The sequence below is a fragment of the Gasterosteus aculeatus genome, chromosome 21 (assembly GCF_964276395.1).
Source record: "Gasterosteus aculeatus chromosome 21, fGasAcu3.hap1.1, whole genome shotgun sequence".
Taxonomy (NCBI): domain Eukaryota; kingdom Metazoa; phylum Chordata; class Actinopteri; order Perciformes; family Gasterosteidae; genus Gasterosteus; species Gasterosteus aculeatus.
In genome coordinates, this window is record NC_135708.1 from 7462913 (window position 1) to 7484172 (window position 21260).

General features: G+C 46.6%; 1 protein-coding gene across 4 annotated transcripts in view; it reads right to left on the reverse strand.

The window, feature by feature from the left end:
• arhgap12b (Rho GTPase activating protein 12b) overlaps positions 1-21260 on the reverse strand; it is a 43482-nt gene that overhangs the window by 18173 nt on the left and 4049 nt on the right. The gene's annotated exons all lie outside the window — the stretch shown is intronic.

Genomic DNA, 21260 nt, shown 5'->3' on the forward strand with positions numbered 1-21260 from the left:
GAACCGGCATTGCCAAATCTCTCTCATTAATCACTATGAGAGCTCTGCCAAAGACTGTGTTCAGACCATTGGGTTTCCTCCCACCACAGGGCCAAAAACAAACAGTGCTGACACCACTTAATATCACACTTTGGGACTAGGAAACTTTGCCTAATTAGTGCCAGTGCAGACTGATGCACTGATGACTGAGGCCGGTTTACCAGCATAGCGCGCATCAATGTCATGTTCCGGACATGAAAGCAGCAGGCTGCACATTGGACTGAGACATTTACAGCTGGTGTCTGATCCATGGCTATTAACAGCAGGCAGCGCCACCGTATATTAAGAACTATTCCTGCTCCCAGCATTAATATACGTCTCTGTTTTTTGTTGGTGAGGAGCACAGAGAGACTCCGCGGCATTCCTGCGTGGCCGACAGATGACAGCTAAGCCTTCCGCTAATGAATAATCCGGCCCTCATGCCTTCAGCGCGATTGGTTCAAGCTAATTGTGCTAACTCCCTTCCCTGGCTGCGGAGTGGCTGGTGGGAGGGGCGGGGCCCCCCGTGGAAACAGCGCGGACGGCAGGGGCCTTCAAGGTGCAGCAGGCGAGGTGATGGATGGATCTTCAGCAATCAAACCAATTGAAGTTGAAAAGGCAAATATTTGACGCTTCCAGCTTCTCAAATGTGAGGACTTCCTGTTTTTTTGTGTTTTACACTGTAGTGAAGTGATAAAACCATGAAGTTGAAGCCGGCTCATAATGCGTTTGGTTGCTCCATTGCTTCATATGCTATACGCCGATCTGATTGTTAATACCTGTGTCAATAAAGCGTTGGTGCTTTGGTGGACCGAACCTTTGACTGGGTTAATTATGCTTGTCTCCTTCTGACTGAAGTCATGAACGTGTCACTTGAAGTGGTCCCACACAGTTCTGGGTTTGTGGCTTTAAGGCAAACCAAACGTTACCTGTTAGCTAACAGAGAAGACAGAACTGAGGCACCTCAACAATGAACAGAACGATGACACATTCGGAGGACATTACACGTGTTTTTACACTTTTAAATGTTATAATATACATACATATATAGTATTGTAGGCCTTTCAGGGATTTAGAACACCAGCAACATGAGAGACAACAGGAACCAACAGAGAAAGATACGATATAGAGGCACCGAGCCAAACTTTGCAGTTTGTTTCAGAGTTCAAAAGTTAGGATCCGTCAAAGGTATAAACCATGTAGAGCGAAAAGAAGCATCAACTACAGGGGCTGTGAGATGGAATCATCAAAAGTATTTTAAAAACAACAAGAAGGATATCTGAGAGAAGCCTACATGGGTCTACCTACGACAATAACACAATCCTGCATTAGAAACAATACCACATTAAGCATGTGATCCCTCGTGACAGCTCACTCTAGTTTATTCACGGCTCCCTCTCTGGTAGACGGCTGGCTGTGATTTGCGGCAGCTTACCAATATTCCCTTCGAATCCTCCTGCTAATCGGCTCGCTTCATGGGATGCAGACATAGACACTCAGGAGGGTTTGTAAGAGCTGGAGAAGGTCAGGAACCACATAAACGAACATCTTAAAGGATCATAAAAGCTCCCTATTCAAAGGAACCAGCTTTGCATACGACAGTGATTGTATACAATTTAACCTCAAAGACAGAATAAGCATTTCATGTTGAGAACTGCAACAATTAGTCGGTTGGTCAATGCAGAGATTGATTGTTTGGAGGAATGGGGAAAATAATAATTCTGATAATATTAGGGTTCTTTGATTGATTTGTGTTTTCTTTTACAATTGAATATCTCTAAAAAAGGTTTGTTGAAAAAAAGAAGACATTTGAGGATGTCACCTTTACCACAATTTTCATACATTTACATAAAAAAAAACTTTTCAATAGAAAAATTAATAACTAAATAATGCAAATAACCGTTGCATTCCAGTGTCGTTGAAGCAGTAAAGGGCCGAACACAAACTGTTGGCAAAACCTCCATATCGCTCCAATATCCTCTGCAAGGAAAGCCACCAAATCATCAGACACGGCCCATCGATCTAATAGGCCGTTATGGCTAGCTAAATAATTACAACACTCCTTGCTAGCTTATCATGCTCTCAGCAGAGCAGCAAACTTGAGTATGATGCATTAATAATTCCACCCTGTGGCCAAACACATTATCACGCTCATAATTTACAAATAACAGTTGACTTTCATTTCAAATAGTCCCAGATAAACATTGAGTTCATGTATGCATGCAGAGGATCGGTGAGCGTCCCACCAGTCCCCCCCTAGTGAGTTAGGTATCACCGCTTGTTAATTGGCCTCTATTTGTGTTTATTATTTAATATGTGTGGAATGACTCCTGCCATTAAACAGGTGAACTACATTCCGTACTGGTCCAACAAGCCAACCTCAATTACAGCTGATGGTCACCGATCTCCATGTAATGTTAGTACGACACATGTCTACATGTGAATGCGTTGGCGTGTGTCACCAGATGGGTTTCCACGTTTAGTGAATCAAAGGTGCAACATTCACACTCTCCATCTAATAAAGTCTAATAAAACCACTGAAAAATGGCACTTATGCCGGAAACAAAGCGCTCTCAGTGCTTCCTGTTTTGGCGGATTAGTTTTCAAAAGAAGCAGATCACATGAGGCTGTGACATTTATGTGTTTGACAGATTAATTAATGACCACTGCAAACATGTGGCTGATACCATTACGACTCATGCAGCGATGAGAGCATGCATGCCTCTATCCTAAAATTACAGGATGCGTCATGTGCGTCCGCTAACAGTGTGACTGCATGGCGTGCCTACCTAAAGCTAATGTTACATTTCAAGCTGGTGTCAGTAAAGAGTACGAAAAAAAGAGAACTAGATGTTAGGATGAAACGAGTACTAGCGTTGAACAAACACAGATCAGGTTGCTGTCCTCACTGTGCGAAGGCCAAAAATATTTAGTGTTGACTGCAGCACAGCATTAGATAACCAAGACGTGCCGCTACTCGGTAAACATCTCTTCAGTGCCTGTGAACTATTTCACAGATTACATGCGTCCGCTCTAATGAACAACATCCCCCATCAATCCGTTTGGAGACGCTGACTTTTATTGATCAATGCTGCCCTCTCAAGGAAGGGTCAAGGGTCACACTCTGGAAGCATCACATGATGAAGTCTACATTGACTGCTTTCCAGATCGCGGGTCAGAAAAGCACACTGACCTGCGCACTGCGAAAAAGCAAGCGGAGAACATTGTGGCATGGTTGGTGTGCTGCATTTGACACACATTGGGATGTACTGAATCAATTTCTGGTACACTAAATAGTATGTTGCTAAGCACCCGCCGCTCGGAGAGAATATGCTACACTGGGAAAGTCTTAAGCACCTGTTGTGAAGAACGACTTGCTGGAGGCTGCCTGTGGATAATTATGCCGGGTCTTAAAGCTTAAGACAGAGACGTCATGGTGAAGGGCTTTAAGACTAAAGGCGATGTCAGACCAGGTCGTCGGCTGTCACAGCGATGAAAACACACATTGTAAATGTAAATATTATCCACGACCAGGCAACATTAATGAATATTTGCCTGCATAATCATGTAGTAAAACATGTTCTGCTTGTACATTCAAGTAAAGTGTCGACGGTGGCGCATGTGTAGAGCGGGTGTGCCGGGAACCGCAAGTTTGGTGGTTCCAGCCCCAGCTGCTGCATGTCCCATATCAAAGTGTCCCTGAGCAAGACACCCAACCCCCAATTGCTCCCTGGGCAAAATGTAAAAAGCCATGGGTTAAAAATGTAAGTTGCTTTGGATAAAAAGCGTCAGCTAAAAATGACCTGTAATGTAAACAGAACGCTGAAGCACAAAACTGAATTAGGATCGATTGTGTGTCACTTGCTAACATCAGTTTGTCACTGTCAGCGGATGTTGATCCTTGATTGAGAAAATAATTCACAGATTAACGGAAAATGCAGCCCTCGTAAAATATTATGACAACATGTTATGCGAGTAAAACACAGGGCGAGCGTTACACAGCTCGACGTCCCTGTGTGTCCTCACCCCGGTGTCTTCCATGAACCAGGTGAGGCCATGTTTTGCTAGTGGAGCCGACCCAGTTTCTCTATTGGTGCCGGAGCACATGACGTGCTGTGACAGCGCGGGACAACAGGGGATCTTGGTACAGAGGAAACAATAGCCAGTCAGCCTTCAGTCGCTGCGGCTCAGCAGCTGACAATGTGAGGAAGAGCGCTTGTGGGGGGTAAAGAGTGTAGAAACTCACACAGTGTTCTCCAGGAAACACGGGAGCCGAACACTGACACAGAAAGAAAGACAGAAAAGAGAATAAAAAAGCCACAGCGAGAGAAGCCAACACGGCTGTAGTCCTTTCTCTGTCTTTACAGGAGGTTGATGCGTGTGTGAGGGCCGAGATAAAACCCACTGTGTGTCGAAGAAACCCTGAGTGAGTGAGTGTGTGTGTGTGTGTGTGGCGCCGCTGCCTCGTCTCGCGGCATCAGCTCTGTGCTCTGACAGACTGCGTCCTCGTCAGGCAGCCATTCACGCTGAACTGCGTTTGCCCTGCAGTTAAGTGAAGGTCGGCTCCTCTTTGTGCTCTCAGTGAATCAGTTATGGACTCCTCTTGATGCTGAAAGAGAACACTGCAAACAACCATCAGGCCTTTTCCTCTCTTATGCAACCAGAAAGCTCCACAATAGACGTCCAGGGTTCACCATCACTCCTGAGGCCAATTTACTCAAAGCTCTTTAAAAATACACTATAATAACTAGAAAACCAGAAAACCAAGAGCAACATCATGGTCTACGTAAAGTAAAAGCAGAAAAGGGTATTATTATATATTATAGAACTTATATTATATTATATATATATATATATATATATACTATAATAACTAGAAAAAAAAAATATATATATATATATATATATATTATAGCAACTTTTCTAGACTATAGGTATATGCATAGATCACAAAATTATTGTGCAGATTACATTCTCAGGTTAATCCTCTAAGGTAAAAAATGTAAAAATAAGTTGAATCTACATTTCTCCACAGGCCACAGTGGCTTCTAAAGTGCTTTTCTTAGTCTGAAAAGACACCCCCAATCTCAGGTTAGAATGACATGAAGGGAAGCAAATCCTCTTAATGGAAGAGCGGGAACAAAGTGATTCATCATTAAATGAAAGACAATATAACATGCAAGAGGTAATATCATATAGTCTGCTTTCTCTCTTGAATTCCATGTCATGTTGGCTGGGTGAAGCTGACCAGTGTTTGGGGGAGGAGGGTGGTGTGAAAACTGAAAAAACAAGTCATACATTATCCTCGATTTGATTTTCCTAGAAGTGAAAATATCCCAGAATAATCTGTGGTGACATCCGTAGCCAATGCGGTTCCTGATTGAGGCTGTGCGGTGGTTAACAGAGGCCGGGCCAGGACCCACTAACACCTGCTCTACTTCGCCCTGAGCCAAGTAGCCTAAGCCTGGACGCCGCTACACACCCAGCACCCCCACTAAGCTTCTGGACGCAGCCCAGCGACCCATACTCACCATGTAGTGTGGGCTCCTCACGTATGAAAACATGGTCCAAACTAAATAAAGACGAGGAGCGGCAGGGGGGTCCCGAGCCGGAGCTATGCGAACGGGGCCGCTACTGTAACAACCGTCGCTGCATCCACACTGTCGTCACACAAAACAGAACAAGAGGCCTCGGCTGCCGATTAGAGGATCTTAAGATCTATTTAGGGCCTTTCTGCTCGCCTTAAATAGGAGTACTCATTAGCTGGGTGACCGTGAGCCGCTCCACACACGCGCACGCGCACATTTCAGAGGGTTAACCCAGCAGGCCATAAAAGGTCAGAGTTCACGGCCCCGGGGGTCACAAAGTGTGCGGTTCACACGCTCCAGTCACAGACGGACAGACGCTGCTCTGAATGTGGCTAAAATATGAGCCAAAAAACACCCGATCCCATCAACGTCTGAGTGTTTCTACACAATTATGACAAGCTGCAATCACCAGAATGCCATGAAAACAAAAAACAAAAACTGCCATGTTTTCTCACCTTTGTCGAGTGAAGATGACCAAGATTAGATTTTGGGTATTTTGGACTTGTGGGTATGTCTGCCACCAGCTGTGTGTGTGAAAACAAAGATCACAGCTGATCCCCACGGCCCCTTTCACTGCTTCCTCCCAGGCTGTCAGTGGAAAGGTCGGCCACAATGATGACTAATGAGCAGCATGACAGATTAGAGACATTATCTAGCGCATTGGTCGAGCCACAGAATGGGGGGGAGGAGTTGTCCGTCTAATGTCCATAGGGGAACGCCTCTCCTGGTTGTATAGAAGTCTATGAGATCCCTAGACACGAGATCCCTAGACACACTGGACATCATGCATGTAACATATTAACAAAGGAACAAGTATGCAGCGCACCCTGGCTTCAAATCAATAAAGAATCATTAATCAGCTTTAGGACTGGCTAATAATGAAGCAAAACAATGCAAGTAAGGAGGAGTCACCCTGTAGACCACATATGTCAAACTCTTGGCCCAAATCCGGCCCGCCGGGGTGTCCAGTGCGGCCCGCCGCCGAAGCCGGATGACTTTGCTATTGTGAGAATTACAGAACGGTCCTCACACATGCACGCTCGCTTCTGCTTCTTTTATATTGACATACCGTCCGCCGGTCGAATCGTCAGTGCCACCCTTCCATATGATATTAATGGTCTGGCCCGGACCTGAAATGAGTTTGACACCCCTGCTGTAGACTCTTAAGGCCCAACGGTATCATTTCTAATGCTCAAGTGTGCCACGCGGGAACGCATCAGAACAGCAAACCTGGAGATAAATGTAAGCTCAAAGTCAAGGCATTTTATTGTTTGCTCATTAAGTCTTTCTGCTTTCTTTCCCTCACTGGGCGTCGAAAGACATGATGACTCATTACTGGTGAGGAGACGAGTGGGTGCGCCTCGGTTGTGCTGCATCGGGGCAAAAATGTGACCCACATGAGCGCTGCCCCCCCCCCCCCCCCCCCCCCCGGTACCCGTGGCAAGTGGCATAATTCCACACACCTCTCTGTCCTTCTCTGGTGCGACACTCCAATGTATCCGTTAACCTGTCATCGAGTGCATGCATAGCGTGTTGGAGAGATATACAAGTGTGTCTGCCTCCTGTCAATATGGCGTTCTCAGAGAACGTGTGGCGCCTCGGGGTGGCGTGTAACACTTCAACATACAAAAGAAGGGGAAGCTTCCTCCCAGGTGAAAGCAGCATGCTGTGGTAAACACCCACACGTGGCTTCAGCTAGAGGTGAAATTGTTTCTTGGAACGCAAGTCGGAAGGTGTCGTTTTCTTTTTATGAAAGGAGTGTTCAGCCCTCCAAAAAACAACAAACATGCTCCCTTTGACCACTAGTCCTGCTATTTTTCTATCTGGATAGTATTGCTGTGGGATGCCTGCTCTTCTAATTGCCGGAAGAGATCCAGTGATATTGGTCTAACTCGGCCCGGGGGCTCAAATCGGTAAAAATAAAACCTCGGCAGCCGTGACTCTTTCCAGAAATGATGACCTAGTTGCTCATATTATCCACAGACCATGCGAGCAGCTTCATGTGGAAAGTATTGTTGGAATGAAAAAGTTCCTAGAGGACACAAAAATATAATATGCAAGCAACACAATTAAAATATATAGGTGTTGTTGGTGTTTTTGGTTTGGTATTTCCATTAAAACAGAAGCCAGGACCTGTAGGTTTAACTGCACACCCGACAAATGAGCAAAAACAAAAGGTTTAGGGGAGCAAAGAGTCCCGGCTCTAGGTGGTATTCACAGAGAAACATGTGTGCTAAAAGAGGAGGGAGGTAAATAAGAGGAAGCCCTCAGGAAAGAGTAGAAAGGCGGGAAAGACCTAATGGAGGGGGGGCTGTTCTTTAGTGGCCTTTGACGGCACACAGGAACACTGCACTCACGGGAAAATCCATGAGGATGAAATGGAATCACCTGAGCAGAGACGGACTAAAGCCTAGTTTATGCTTCTGCGTTTTTAGAGCGACACAGACGCAAGAGCCCCTTGCGTGTCCCTTGCGTGCCTTTTCACACCTCCTTGCGTGTATCGACCCATTTTTCTAGGCTTTTGACGCAAGCCTCCTGCAGCGCACCAGGCTGCGATTGGTCTGCTAACTACATCCGTTACGGAGTCTCACATTTCCACTTTCATAACCCGATACCGCCATTATTAAAACGAAGAATGTTTACGAGAGAACGGATCAGATTGAAGAACTTTTGTCGGAAGAACTGCGTAAATATGACTTATGGCTTATACAAGCCGTCATTGGCGGGTTGTATAAGCGGGTTGGATTCACGGAGGGAGATCGCCGCATACGGCGGTTTGCCGGTCAACAAAGCTGTGGAGGAAAATACGGGACAAATGTGTCCGCGATGAAAAGCAGCAGTGTCGATGCACGGGGCAATAAAGTCTATGATAAATAAATAAACAAATAAAATAAATAGACGTGACTCTCTAGGTCGTCTTCAACAAAAACACGTTACTCCACCTGTTGTTCTGGCAGTGAATTGCTCTGCAACACACGCAAGTCTTTTAGAACTATGAATTGAAACGAGTGCGTCAACGCAACAACGCAGACGCAGAAGCATGCGCCAGCCTTAAAGGCCCTGCTCCGCAACTGAGATTGAACACCTAAGTTAGTTGGTGTCCGACGTTTAAGTAATTTGAATAAGTCACGTATCAGGTAAGAATATCAAACACGTGTTGGCTGTGTGTTTACTTTTGTTCTGTGGAAAAGACCTTTGGGCTGTATTACATATCCTGTTGTATATTAATGACCCTGTGGTGACGTGGCCCAGTAACATGGGAAAGGGGGCGACTGGACTACACACCATTAAAAGGGTACATTTAAACCTCCAGCTCATCTACCCATTGGCCCACATACCACCATGACTCAGGGTGTTTGAGTTTGTGTGTGTTGGCGGTGGACATGCAGTCACAGAAAGGTGCATTGTGTCCAGTTCGCACGGGTCATGAGTCCCTCAACCCACTACTCAAAGACTGGCAAGCCAGCCAGTGCTCCCGTCTCTGTGCCTGTCCCGCCCCAGCCCCCCTTCCAGTACCACTGTAAAGCCATTGTTGTATCCCTGTCAGAGAGAGCGCTGCCTTGTCATCTGTGCTGCCCAGTCACATGCATCATCAGCTGGCCGGTGGATGTGTGGCGTGACAACAACCCCACGTCCTCCACTCAGGACTGCCTCTTCCTGCTTGATTAACACGTCGACGTGCTCATGGCGATCAGACGCCGGCCGGCGTGTGACACTGCAGTGAACACTTCCTCTCAGGTTTAACAGAATCGTAAGAACTGAATTTGGGTCAAGAAAGAAGAACTTTTAGAACGAGATGCTGGTAAATAACTGCACTGCAGCAAAATACCATCCCAGAACCAGCTGTCCCTTACAGCCCTACTTTCCCAGGCTTTGATGTATCCCTCTGTCCCTGCCGTCCTCTAACGGACCCATAAAAGGGTCATTGATGGTCACATGGCTGCTTCTGTAGAAAGCAATTCAATTTCCAATGTCTTGCCACATTAGTGAGAATGGGCGCTATTCTTGTGTCGAGGCGGCGGTGGGACGTAAAGGCAACCCTGTTCGTCAAATTGTCCACGGCCCTTTTGACGAAAAGCAAGCCGGGCCAGAACCTGCATGCTCAGCGTGGTGGACCTCTCCTGCTGAACAGTGCTGATGGGGATCTGGAGCACACTAGGTCAGTGGGTTCACTTCTGAATAACAAAAGGGATACTGGATCAGGGTCCAAAGGGGCACAGGGATGATTTGGAGGGTTTGATGAGACGCGTTTTGTGTCCGAACAGCTACTTGATAAGCTGTGAACCGCTGTTCATTTTCTGCTTCAAAGGAATACGTCATCTTAAATATTCTTGAAGAAAACGTTTTTTTGCATTGCCTCATGTAGGACAGAGACCAAAAACAGTAAACCCTAATACATTACAGCAAATGGGGTCCAGATTTAATATGCAAAACGTGCATGCAACGATGCATGTGTAGTGAGCATAATTTGCACAAGAGAGACTTGGATTATACTGCATGAAAGTTTGCATATAGTGTGTATGTGTGTAATATCCCAAAACAGGTTGTCCTCAAATTTCTATACACACAAAACACCCCATAACAAACGCTTTCGGGAAGTTTTCGCAAAATCAATTGACAATAAAGAACGAAAATGTAACATATACATGTAAGTATTGTAAGCCTGTAATGCCATGACGCTCAAAATTTAGGTCAGGTGCATTCTGTTTACACTGATCACTTGATGTTTCTGCAACTTGATTGGAGTCCACCTGCTATATTTAGCTGATTGGACATGATTTATGATGATTTCTAGATCAGGTCCATGGAATTGTCTGTAGACCTTTGACACAGAATTGCATCGAGGCACAGATACATGTCTGCAGCATTGAAGGTCTCAATGAGCACAGTGGCCTCCAGCTCATTGGTTTAGAACCACCAGGACTCTTCCTAGAGTTGTCCGCCGAGCCAAACTGAGCAAATGGGGGAGATGGTCCTTAGTCAGGGAACCCGCTCACTCTACCAGAGCTCCAGCATTGCTCTATGAGAGGAGAACCTTCCAGAAGGACAACCATCTGTGCAACAATCCACAAATGGAGCTTGTGTGGTAGAGGGGCCAGATGGAAGCCGCTCCTTGGAAAAATGCACATGACAGCCCGCCCGGAGTTTGTAAAAAGGTCTGATTAATTCAAAGACTGAACTCTTCGGTCTCACGTCTGGTGGAAACCAGGAACTGCTCATCACCTGGCCAGTAGCATCCCTACAGTGAAGCACTGTGGTAACAGCATCATGCTGCGGGATGTTTTTCAGCAGGTGGAACTGGGAGACTATTCAGGATTGAGGTGAAGACGAAGATAGCAATGTACAGAGACATCCTCATTATGGTGTGTTGTGTTTAGAATTGAAGATAAAAAATGATTTACTCCATTTGGGAGTAACCTGAGTTCCCATAACCCCCCCTCCCCCGATGGGCACATGCAGACACGTGTGCGCACACAGGTGCGCACACCCTCTCCAGCGGACAGAGCGCGTCGTAAAATGGCAGTGTCCGTATCTGCCCCCCCAGCTGTAAACCTCGGGGAAACACTGCTTATATTGCGCACATTTAATACAAATCTATTCTGAAATAGATAAGGAATAACAATGTCCCCCCTCTTATTCCCTTTTAATTATTCACCAATTACAAGATCTTCTCTTTGACATCACGCACCGCAACCCAATAGGCACTAGAGTGGCTGCTGTCACCATGGTAGCTGAACGCCCACTCATTTCAAATCAAGGGGGCTCAAAAGTCTGGAGGATTGGCTGGCAGATCAACAACAAACCTCTACTGGCAAACGGGAGGGGGGCCGGGCCACGGGGCAGCCACATAACTCTAAACTCTCAGGAAGAGGGATTACTTGCCTTCCAACTGACACCGTGCAAGAGGATCACGCGAGGAGAATGAATTAGAAAATCAAGCGAACAACAGAGATCTACAGCTAAGCGAAGACCCTACTTGAAAACGGTCTTTGGACGATGGAGTGTGTGGTTGGCTAATTGAGGTTTAGGGCCGGCAGCACGGAGCAAATGAGCGCATTGTTGGACAAGATGAGAACACGCTGGAACATGTTGGTGCCGGATGAACACGGGGTTTGAGGGGCGACGGAGAGGGGTTTAACCCAGGAATGCACTGTACTCAACCCCTTAATCCAGATATGTAAGAAGATTGCATTCTAGTGTGGGTCTGTGTGAGCAGAGGAGGGTGGGGGGGGCTGTCCAGGATGGGGCTGACCTGTAAGCCCCTGTGTCCCACAGTTGCTGGTCAGTGAAGCTCATCTGGTAACACTCTTCTTAGACGATTACAGCGCTACTCGATCTCTATGGTTTAATCCATACAAAAACACCATCTAGTAGCGTTTCACTGGAAAACAAGCAGCTGTGCACACATTAGTGAACCGTACGTAGTACAGTCATAGTCAGAAGATAATATGCAGCGCAATACAAAAACAAGCACTAATGCTTCTCTGAGCAGATGGCTGGCGTGCTGGGGGTCAAATGAGCTTGACTATCTGGCGTCCCTTTACTCTGGAAACATTAGATTTGGTGTATGTAACCTGCATCCGTGGTAAACAATCAGTCCCTGGTCCCCAGCGGAGACCAAACAAAGCCATTTATATCTAAAATTAGGCTTTGAATGAGTCTCATTAGTGCTTGTTCGTGTACATTGAATTAGGTTTTATGTTTGTCGTTCTGGAAGAAGATTACGTGAAAACTGGCTTATCAGGGCCTAGAGTCGCTAACCTAATAGACAGTTTTTTTAAATACAGGATTTCAAGGATTTTCGCTTTAATACACTATTTGTGTGGGAATGCGAGCGTCACCCCACGCCTTCTGACCCAAATTCTGAATTCCTAGTTTTAACAACTGGTGTGCGGTCAACAAAAATAGAAAAAGGAACAACTGGGTTATGTCAATAGAGAGGGCTGCATTTGTTTTGATCTAGTCGGGCGAGATAATGCTGACCAAGGTCCACCACAAGTGAGTGCAAAACAAGGTGTAGTGCTTTAAAGGGCGACGCAGTAACAAACAAACCAACAGAAAACCCGTTTTCAAGATTTCCTCCGGTCTCCTCTGCATGAGAACTAAGTGTTCTTTACATTAATTGTAATTCCTCCCTGGCAGAATAATCCAAGTTGTCAATACACAGCACAGGTGATCAAACCGGCTCCGGAGCACGACGGGAACACCAGAGACATCCGCTACCGCTGGCGTATCCATTTCATTAACGCATGTCGTCAAACGCGAGGCCGGTGAAGCCCTGTCGGCCTTGAACGTCTTCCCTGTGTACCCGAGAACAGGGATCAGCCCGCTATAGGCTCTCGCTTTTTTATCTGGGTGCTATTTCCATCCCGCTTTGAGAAAATGCACAGAGACATGGACCCAAAAAGCAGCGCTCAGGTTTGGCTGGGCGGCTGAGTGCAATTAAAGGACACGTGTTGCTGCCGCCTGTTTGGGTACGGCTCTGTAAAGCTGGCAGAAGGATCCAGAGCGATCCACGTGGTATAGAGGGCACTCTTTCTATGCATCCCCCTTTTGTTTTCCTCCGCAGAGTCGCTGTTCAGCAACAGCTGCTGCTGGATGGTTCGGAGGACATAAAAAGTTTCTGGGAAAGGGAATTCAGCGGTCAACATTTTTTTGTATTTATAAATGGGGCTGTAGGAGAAGCACGTCCTCCGATCCTCACGCACAAATTACCTACAATGAAACCAAACCGATACAGAATTTAACATTAGAGCAAACTCCTCTGATGGAAGATAGATGGAAGATACACACACACACACACACACACACACACACACACACACACTCTTTTACAATAAAAGACCACTGTGGCTAACGGAACCATTTTGACGGCGATTCCCAGCAGATGATATATGCGACTTGATGCTCAAAAAGGCGGCGCGGCTCCGGTGCTTCCGGCAGCGGCCCATTTCCAGGACAACAGTGAGTGATCCCTAATGGCGCGTTTCCACCGAGCGGTACGGTACGGTACGGGTCGGTACCCTTTTATTTGTGTCTCCACTGCCAAAAGTTGAGAATGGTACCAAAAATCCGAACCGTACCGTACCACTTTTTGGGTACCCTTCCGTTGGGGTACCTGGCACAGTTTCTGGAATACACCACGCCTATCAAGTAAGGGTACTGTTGGCGGTGGAAACGCTCGCCAAATCATGGTTAACAGACCCGACCCGTACCGACCCGTACCGTACCATACCGCTCAGTGGAAACGCGCCATAAGAGACACGAGCTGTTGAATGATGAACACTTTGACATCCTCGGTTAGAGAAAAGCAAGCTGCAGAGGACCCCCTCAAACACATTAATGGCATTGAGTTCAGTGTTTTACAGAGTTTTACAAGTACAGCACATACTAGAGAGCTTTTCACCCTTTAAAAAAAACTGTCTTTTAATTTCTGTCAGTCAATCTATGTCTGAGGAACAAGGAGAGCTACAACACCTTTTGCAGACTCTGATCTCCAGGGTGGATGCGGCTGTAATGGGAGAAATAGTACACTACACTACACCCAACACACACACACACACACACACACACACACACACATGCATACAAATATGCCGCTGGCATCGCAGTAGTAGCCAAATACATCTTACAGAGACAGCTTTGTCAGTGATGCTCAAGAAAAAAAAATAATAGTTCCCCCGGACCTTGATCGCTGTCCTCGGAGGGTTGGGTGGAGGCATGCCGTGACCCGTCAGCTCATCCGACGCAGCAAGCACCAGTTATGTAACTGGAAAGCATCACCTCCTGTATGCAAACACAGACCTTTGTGGATGGCGAAACGGAGGGGGGGGGGGGGGGGGGGGGGGTAGGCGGTAACAGTTGGTGCAGCTGGTCTGAATGTTCTTAAGTGGCATGGTCGAAGGGTTAGACACTGGAAGCAAAAATGTCCCAAACAGCAGGGAAGTAAGGGGGAGATAAATCACTGGTGTCATCAAAAAAAATAAAAAATAACACTGTCTGCTATAGATTCTTACCTTCTCTGGGTACATGATGTCCCAGTGCACCAAGCTACAGCGCACAGAGAGAGCAAGAGAGGGACAGTGGACGACGGGGCAGGGACGAGCAGAGAGGGAAGGAGAGAGAGGGAGTGCAAATTAAATAGGTGATATGTCCCAACGTCATCATGCCGCCTCACAGGCTGACTGGCAGAGCGACTTTGTGGACACAGGAGCGGGGAGAACTACAAGGGATAGACATAGCGGGGGAGGGACAGAGAGAGAGAGAGAGAGAATAGTTGTTAAAAACAACTATTTGAATGTCTGTGTTGCAGGTGGGCGCTCGCCTGTCCTGACTATATTGCACAAATAAAATTGATTCGACAAAGTCGATAGGCTACAACAGCTTCATGCACTAGTTTGATTATTTGCCGTTTCATGCCAAGGAAAAGTATTCCGTATTTACACCACAGCTCGCTCGGAGCGTTCAATGTCGGTACTGTAAAACTTTCAATTTCAATCACTGAATGAAGCCTGCCATCTTTGGGAAAAGAATCACAACCTTAAATTGCCTTAAAAGATCTTTAAAAAAAAACCTTAAAAGTTTTCCTGTTATTGACGTGCCTAATGCGCAACCAGATATTCAAATATATTCGAATATCTGTTTTTTTTTAAAGCGAATATTCAAACGTCATTTTTGATCAATTTTGACAGCCCTAATAAACACTGCAGCAGTTTGGGCTCTCAAAGAGATCATGTGACAGGCTTCTCCAACCTCAGTGTCAGTTCTATGTAATTGTGTAGTTTGGGGACAACCTGTGAGTGATGTGATTAAAGTCTGGTTATAAACACTTATAAATGTTGGTGCTGGTAGTTTTGACGATGCACCATAAGCTGGTGATTCAACCGGTCACAACTCACTGCCAATATATATTTTGGGAGGAAAATCTTCAAACAACTGGATTTACTCAAGTTTGTCAGCAAAGAACAAAGTTATACACCGTCACATCTGACCAGACTATAAACACGTCGCAGTGCAACTAAACGCATCAGGAATGTAACTTCCACCGCCTGCTAACGGCTAATACTAACTATCTCTCCCTCTTGCTGATTTCCATACTGCTTTGTTGCCAGTTATGTAGTTATGTGTGTATCAGGGGAAAAACAGAACAGACAAGAGTGCTGAACCCCGGTTGTGTGTTGGTCGGTTAAACATGCGCAGTCCGATCCCGGCAGTACAGGCTGTATCCGGTATTTCTCATTTTGACGAACTGAATTTCCTTTTGTTTGCTTCCTTCATACTGTGTTATAATGTGTGCACGTAACGCCTCTATCTATTATGGCTTTCCGTTTTTCCAACCCTCGTGTTCTCTTCATTCCACAAAACAAATGGCACTGTCAGGATAAACTTGTTCTATGGCACAAATATGCCTTCATTTAGTTATTCAAAGCGGACTTAATGCCACGTGCATTACCTTAAAGATTCCTGGGGAGTTTTAGACATCTAGTAGCTCACACGCTATTCCATCAACAGGTGGTTGAACAATGATATGTTTTAATGAGCCAGCAACGGCCGTGAAGAAGACAGAAAAAAACAGCTTTGCTGATGTTTGAAGAGGAAGAAAAGACATCGACACATGTGGAACAGCTCAAAGCTTCACACAATGTGTTTTGGACAGTAACCATTAGTGTAACCACAAGAAAACTTCACAGGGCACATTTAATCTCAACCGGCTGAGCCACTCATCACAGTGATAGTTTTAGTGCAGTGATCACACCCGAGCTTCATGTCAGATGGCCAGAGGATTCACTGCATTTAGGAGGAGATTTGGGACCTGCCTTTCATCGGTATGGGGGCACCATCTGATAATCTGCTCCACTGTATCATCGAATTGGAAGTTAGACATTATTTTCTTTGCATCGTCGGTAGCTTCAATCCCAAAAAACTTTTGTGGATCACAAATCCACACCATGAACCTGGATGTAATTGAGGGGAATAGAAAGGAGTGAACCTTTAGACAACACTGATTAAATATCACACATTAAATATCCTGCGCCTTGCACAACAGATATGAGTCTTCGTACCCCCCTCCACCCCACAGAGCCTGATTTGTACACAGTTCTTGTGGCCCGTCTCAAAGGTTGAGCCCCTCGGGTAGTGTAGGGGGATTACTCCTCGTGTTGTGTCACAAAGGATCAGGAAGACAAGAATAAAGGAAATGGTGGACGCAGGTTGAACCAGATCAGACAACATGATTCAGAGAGACAGAGGAGAGGGCAATACGAGGCCGACAGGAGAAGAGGAAGCAAAGAAAAATAGGCGAGAGGGGAGGGAAAGGTTGAAGAGAAACAAAAAAGGTCCAGACAGATGTGGCAGACTCTAACACGGATCTACAACTTGCTCAAATATAATATCAAATTACTGAAAGGGTTTGGAGGGGAGAGCAGACGCTCATTGACTGTTGCCTCACTGTGTGCATGTGTGCGGGCACTGAGGCAGGAATGTCAGGCATGCACTGGAAAACAAGCGGGGGCCTCCTCTTCAGCCCGACCCGGGAGTGAGGCTCCCGGCTCCAGGATCACAGGGAAGCGGGCGCGCTCTGCAGCGCTGCTCACACCGGCTGGTATTTATTGGATCATTATGCAACAGGAGCACGGACCTTCCAACTTCAAACGGGATCTCAGCACGACGTGTGATTATTGCGTTACAGTGACGTCGGAAACAGGAGGTCGTTTCTGAACTGTAAACCTAAGAGCTTTCCCGGCGCACGACAAGGCACTGGCCACCTTTTAGTTGTTTGAATGAACAATACGCATTCTGCGTGGGAGGGGAAGACTTGCGTCACTGGACAAATAATGATCGGATTCACCCGCGCTGAAATAGCAGCAATTCAATTCATCAAACCACTCTAGGAGTGAATACATATTCAAAGTCCCCTTCAGAGTCCAAACCACCCCCACACAGTAGCTCTTTCCAACACTCGCCCCCCGTGCACATTCCCAGCCTTTTCTCTGTTGCACAAGTCCGCAAACATACAACTTGGCAGAAGACAAAGAGCCCATGCATGAGCTCTGCGCTGGAGAACACCTGAGCGGACGCTGACGAGATCGCCTTTGAAGGCTCCGTGTAAAGAGGACCTTTCAAGTCGTTCATCCGATCTGCACGTTGACCCAAAATTTGCACCACACCTGTCCGGCCTCCTGCCGTCGGGTTTCTGCCGTCCCAGGGTCCCCCAAGCCCCCCACCCGTCTCTTTCGCCAGCTTGCAGGACGACAACACAGCAGGTTAAGGGCAGAGCCACTCGGCTTCAAAGCCTTCCAGTACTCGTGCCAATGCATTTAAAAGCCAGTTATGTCAGTGGCTGTGTGCATCCTTAAAGCCAACCTTTCCGGGACACTGCAAAAAAGGTTATTTCCAGCTAGGGCTTTCTTATCCAGCTTTTTTATTTATTATTCCCCCGCGTGCGCTACGAGGAGGTACACACAAGGTAAATGTGTGAAAGAAAGGGCGGAGGCTGGTCGTCCTCGGGGGCTGATGATGATGATGGGAAAACATTGCAAAGGCCTCTCAAGGTCTTTCTGATCAGAGAGTGGGCGAGTGCTGGGCGTCCCCCGCTGGCTCCTCGGACACAAAGCCACCCATCTGGGGGGCCCTCTCTGCTTGACCCCCCCCCAGTGACACATACGGCTGAGGGAGAGACAACAACAATTCTACAGAGCAGCCTTCATCCGCTCATTAAGTCATTGCGCTTTGGGGGAGAAAAGGGAGGTGGTTTTGACGCAAAGAGTTTCCAAAAGATTTAAAAATAGCTTTCTCTGTGGCCACTGGGGCTTTTTGTGGTCATGTTTTGCACTCGTATTTTGAAAATAGGCAACAAGGCAGCGTCTTAAAAAAACGAACGGCCGCAGACAAATCCAGTGTGGAAAACAGCCTTTGAATCATATGGTGTAACACGCTGTTGTGAGGAAATAAACACGACCCCACTACCAGGCTCCCGAGAAGTGAGGAAAAGAGGTTTATTGAGCCAATCTCTTAAGAACATAGTGCTGGGTGGGGGGGCCGGGGGGGGACTAAGCAGGAGATGCTCCGCTGACGCCTGAGCCTCCGAGATAAGTGAATTACTCGTCAAGGGACGCAGAGGCGTTAATCGACACCCCGAGATCAGATCTAATCAGTTTGGGGGCAGAGGTGTGGGGGGGGGGGACTCTGTTAGGATGGACAAATCCTAAAAGAGCTGCCCATCCAGCCATACCATGCCGTTGATGGACGGGAAGCTGAAGGCGGCCTGACCTGGATGGAGAACAGGGAAGACGGCGCCATGAATCATTGCTTCATTTTATTATGGCGGAGGATTATTTTACACGACAAGTTCAGTTTGTTGTCACAAGGAGCTTCTGCTCAGTGCAGCGGTGCGCTCGGCTTACTTTGAGCATACCGGGTCTTGGTCACAATGAAGTAATACCTTGACTTGGGATTCTGTTTTTGGAATATCTCGGGGTCTACCTAAACACTGAATTTAAATGGAAAACGAATACAGATATTGTTACAGATATATATTAGAGCTTTAAAGCTTTCTAAAGTTATCATACAATAAAAACACATAAATCAGATTTTCTTGGCCCTTTACATTCAGTCATCCTAATTTATAATATTGAGCACCTAAACTTTCTCCAAAGATCATATTTAACTAATTTAAATCACAGGTTCTTACCCTGGATGTGTGTGTATGATTGTAACCAGCCAGTGTACGGCTCTAAATATTCATACATATTTTCTTATTTTTCACTTGAGCCTTTAACAAAGTTCTTAATTATATGACAAAATACAATAATAATCCATTGCCCAGGTGTCTATTATAACACAGGAGTGAATACTTTTTCTCTTATTTATTTGACCCAACAGTAAACATGCTGTATTGAGATCCTCATTTAAATGACCTATAGCGGCATAGAAGACTTTATCCGCCCTCCTCTCTCTCCCTCCGAGGCCCTGTCTGCTCCCCCACAATGACAGGAACCAGTGGAAGTAGGGGAGATAAAAGAAACCTTTCTTTTTTAACAGGCTCATTCACTTGCCTACTAACAGGACACGCTAAAACAACATCCCAGAGGCCGAGGTTCCACCTGCCCTGGAGAACACAGATGCTTCAGAGCTTCACTGGGAGTTTTAGGCAGAATCCTGTCTGCTGTGAGTTTGTTTTGCGCCTGCGGCCCAACAGAAAGACGCTCCACAGAACTGCCCATACAAATGGAATTGGCCCAGAGTGAAATGCGTGCTTATTTTGCCTTGTGTGATTTGACAAGCATGAAATGAATTCCAAAAAAAGGTTGGCGAAGGCGGGCGGCAACACTGAAAGCAACCATTTTCTAGCTTTGATTTGGGGAGGGGGAGCATTGGGAGGCCTGTCAGTTCTGACCCATAAAGCCATTTAGCATGTGGTGCTCTAAAGTTGTGAAGCGTGTTGGTATGTTGGCTTCCATTCTCACTTTTCTTTTCCCTCACGTGTCACATCACACATGGCCTTCACACTCAGCGCAGTGGTCCCCATGGCGGGCGACCGGGGGGCTACAGACTGATCCTCAGCAGATATGACCTACTTTCCATTCAAGCCCTGTCTCTCTTTGTTCCCTCCGTGGTGGTGGAGGAAGGCTGCAGCAGCCTTTGGAACAAAGACCACAAGCCCCCTTCTAAACAAGCTGACCCTGCCTAGATACAGGCACCCCCAAAAATGGCCCGGGAAGAGCTGTGGCTCTCGAAGAAAACGCTCCTTTTTCTACTCAGAGCTGCCCCTGCTGCATACGGGGGAGGCTAAACCTGCACCCCTCCACCTGCATCCCATACGCCTGACTCAGAGGGAAAAGACCAGTATCACAGAGGGTGGGAGGAGGCCCTGACCTTTTGACCTGGGGACTGCAGGGAGAGGGGGAGGATGTATTGCGTTTTGTTGCGAGGGAGGGGGCATCAGGAAGTTCGGATCCCTGCATAGTGCTTAGTCCCTTCATACAGTTACCAGACCCCTAGCAGAGATAACTGCTTCAAAGCATGTGTTTTTTGTGGCGATACCAGTCCTTGCATGCATTCCTATCGCACTACAAAACTACACTTCCACGCAGTTGAGTTTGTGGCATTTCTATTTTCTACCTGAAGACCCAATTACAGAACCCTCAATTTGATAGTGTTTAATGACCCAACTGCAACAGTCCACCCCTCCCCGGAAAAATGTGCACATCTGTTCAAGCCAGACCAAACACGCTTCAAGGGCAACAGAAGTGATTTAATCAGGAACCGCAACCACAACTGTTGCCGCTTTTGTCAAATCTGGCAAATAGGGCACAAGGATTGTGTGGACGGGGCTGATGAATGAATGCAGCCCAGTAAGAGACATTGCAGGAAGAGCTCGCAATCTCTGAGCACCCAATTTGACTGAATATGATGGGCACAAGGGCGGTTATCAGCAGCCGACACAGGGGGGAGCACGCGGTGGGAAGAAAGGAAAGGAATGCGCAAAGAGACAAAACCAGAGTCTGTACTTTGCATCTCCAAGGTCTTTAAGTCTCCAAGTGGATTATTTTCTTAAACTAACAAAGAATGCAAGTGGATCGTTTGTTTCTAGAAATGCCATCCTGGCTAAACATGACGTATATCCATTGATGGTCCTTTTGACATAAAGCTAAC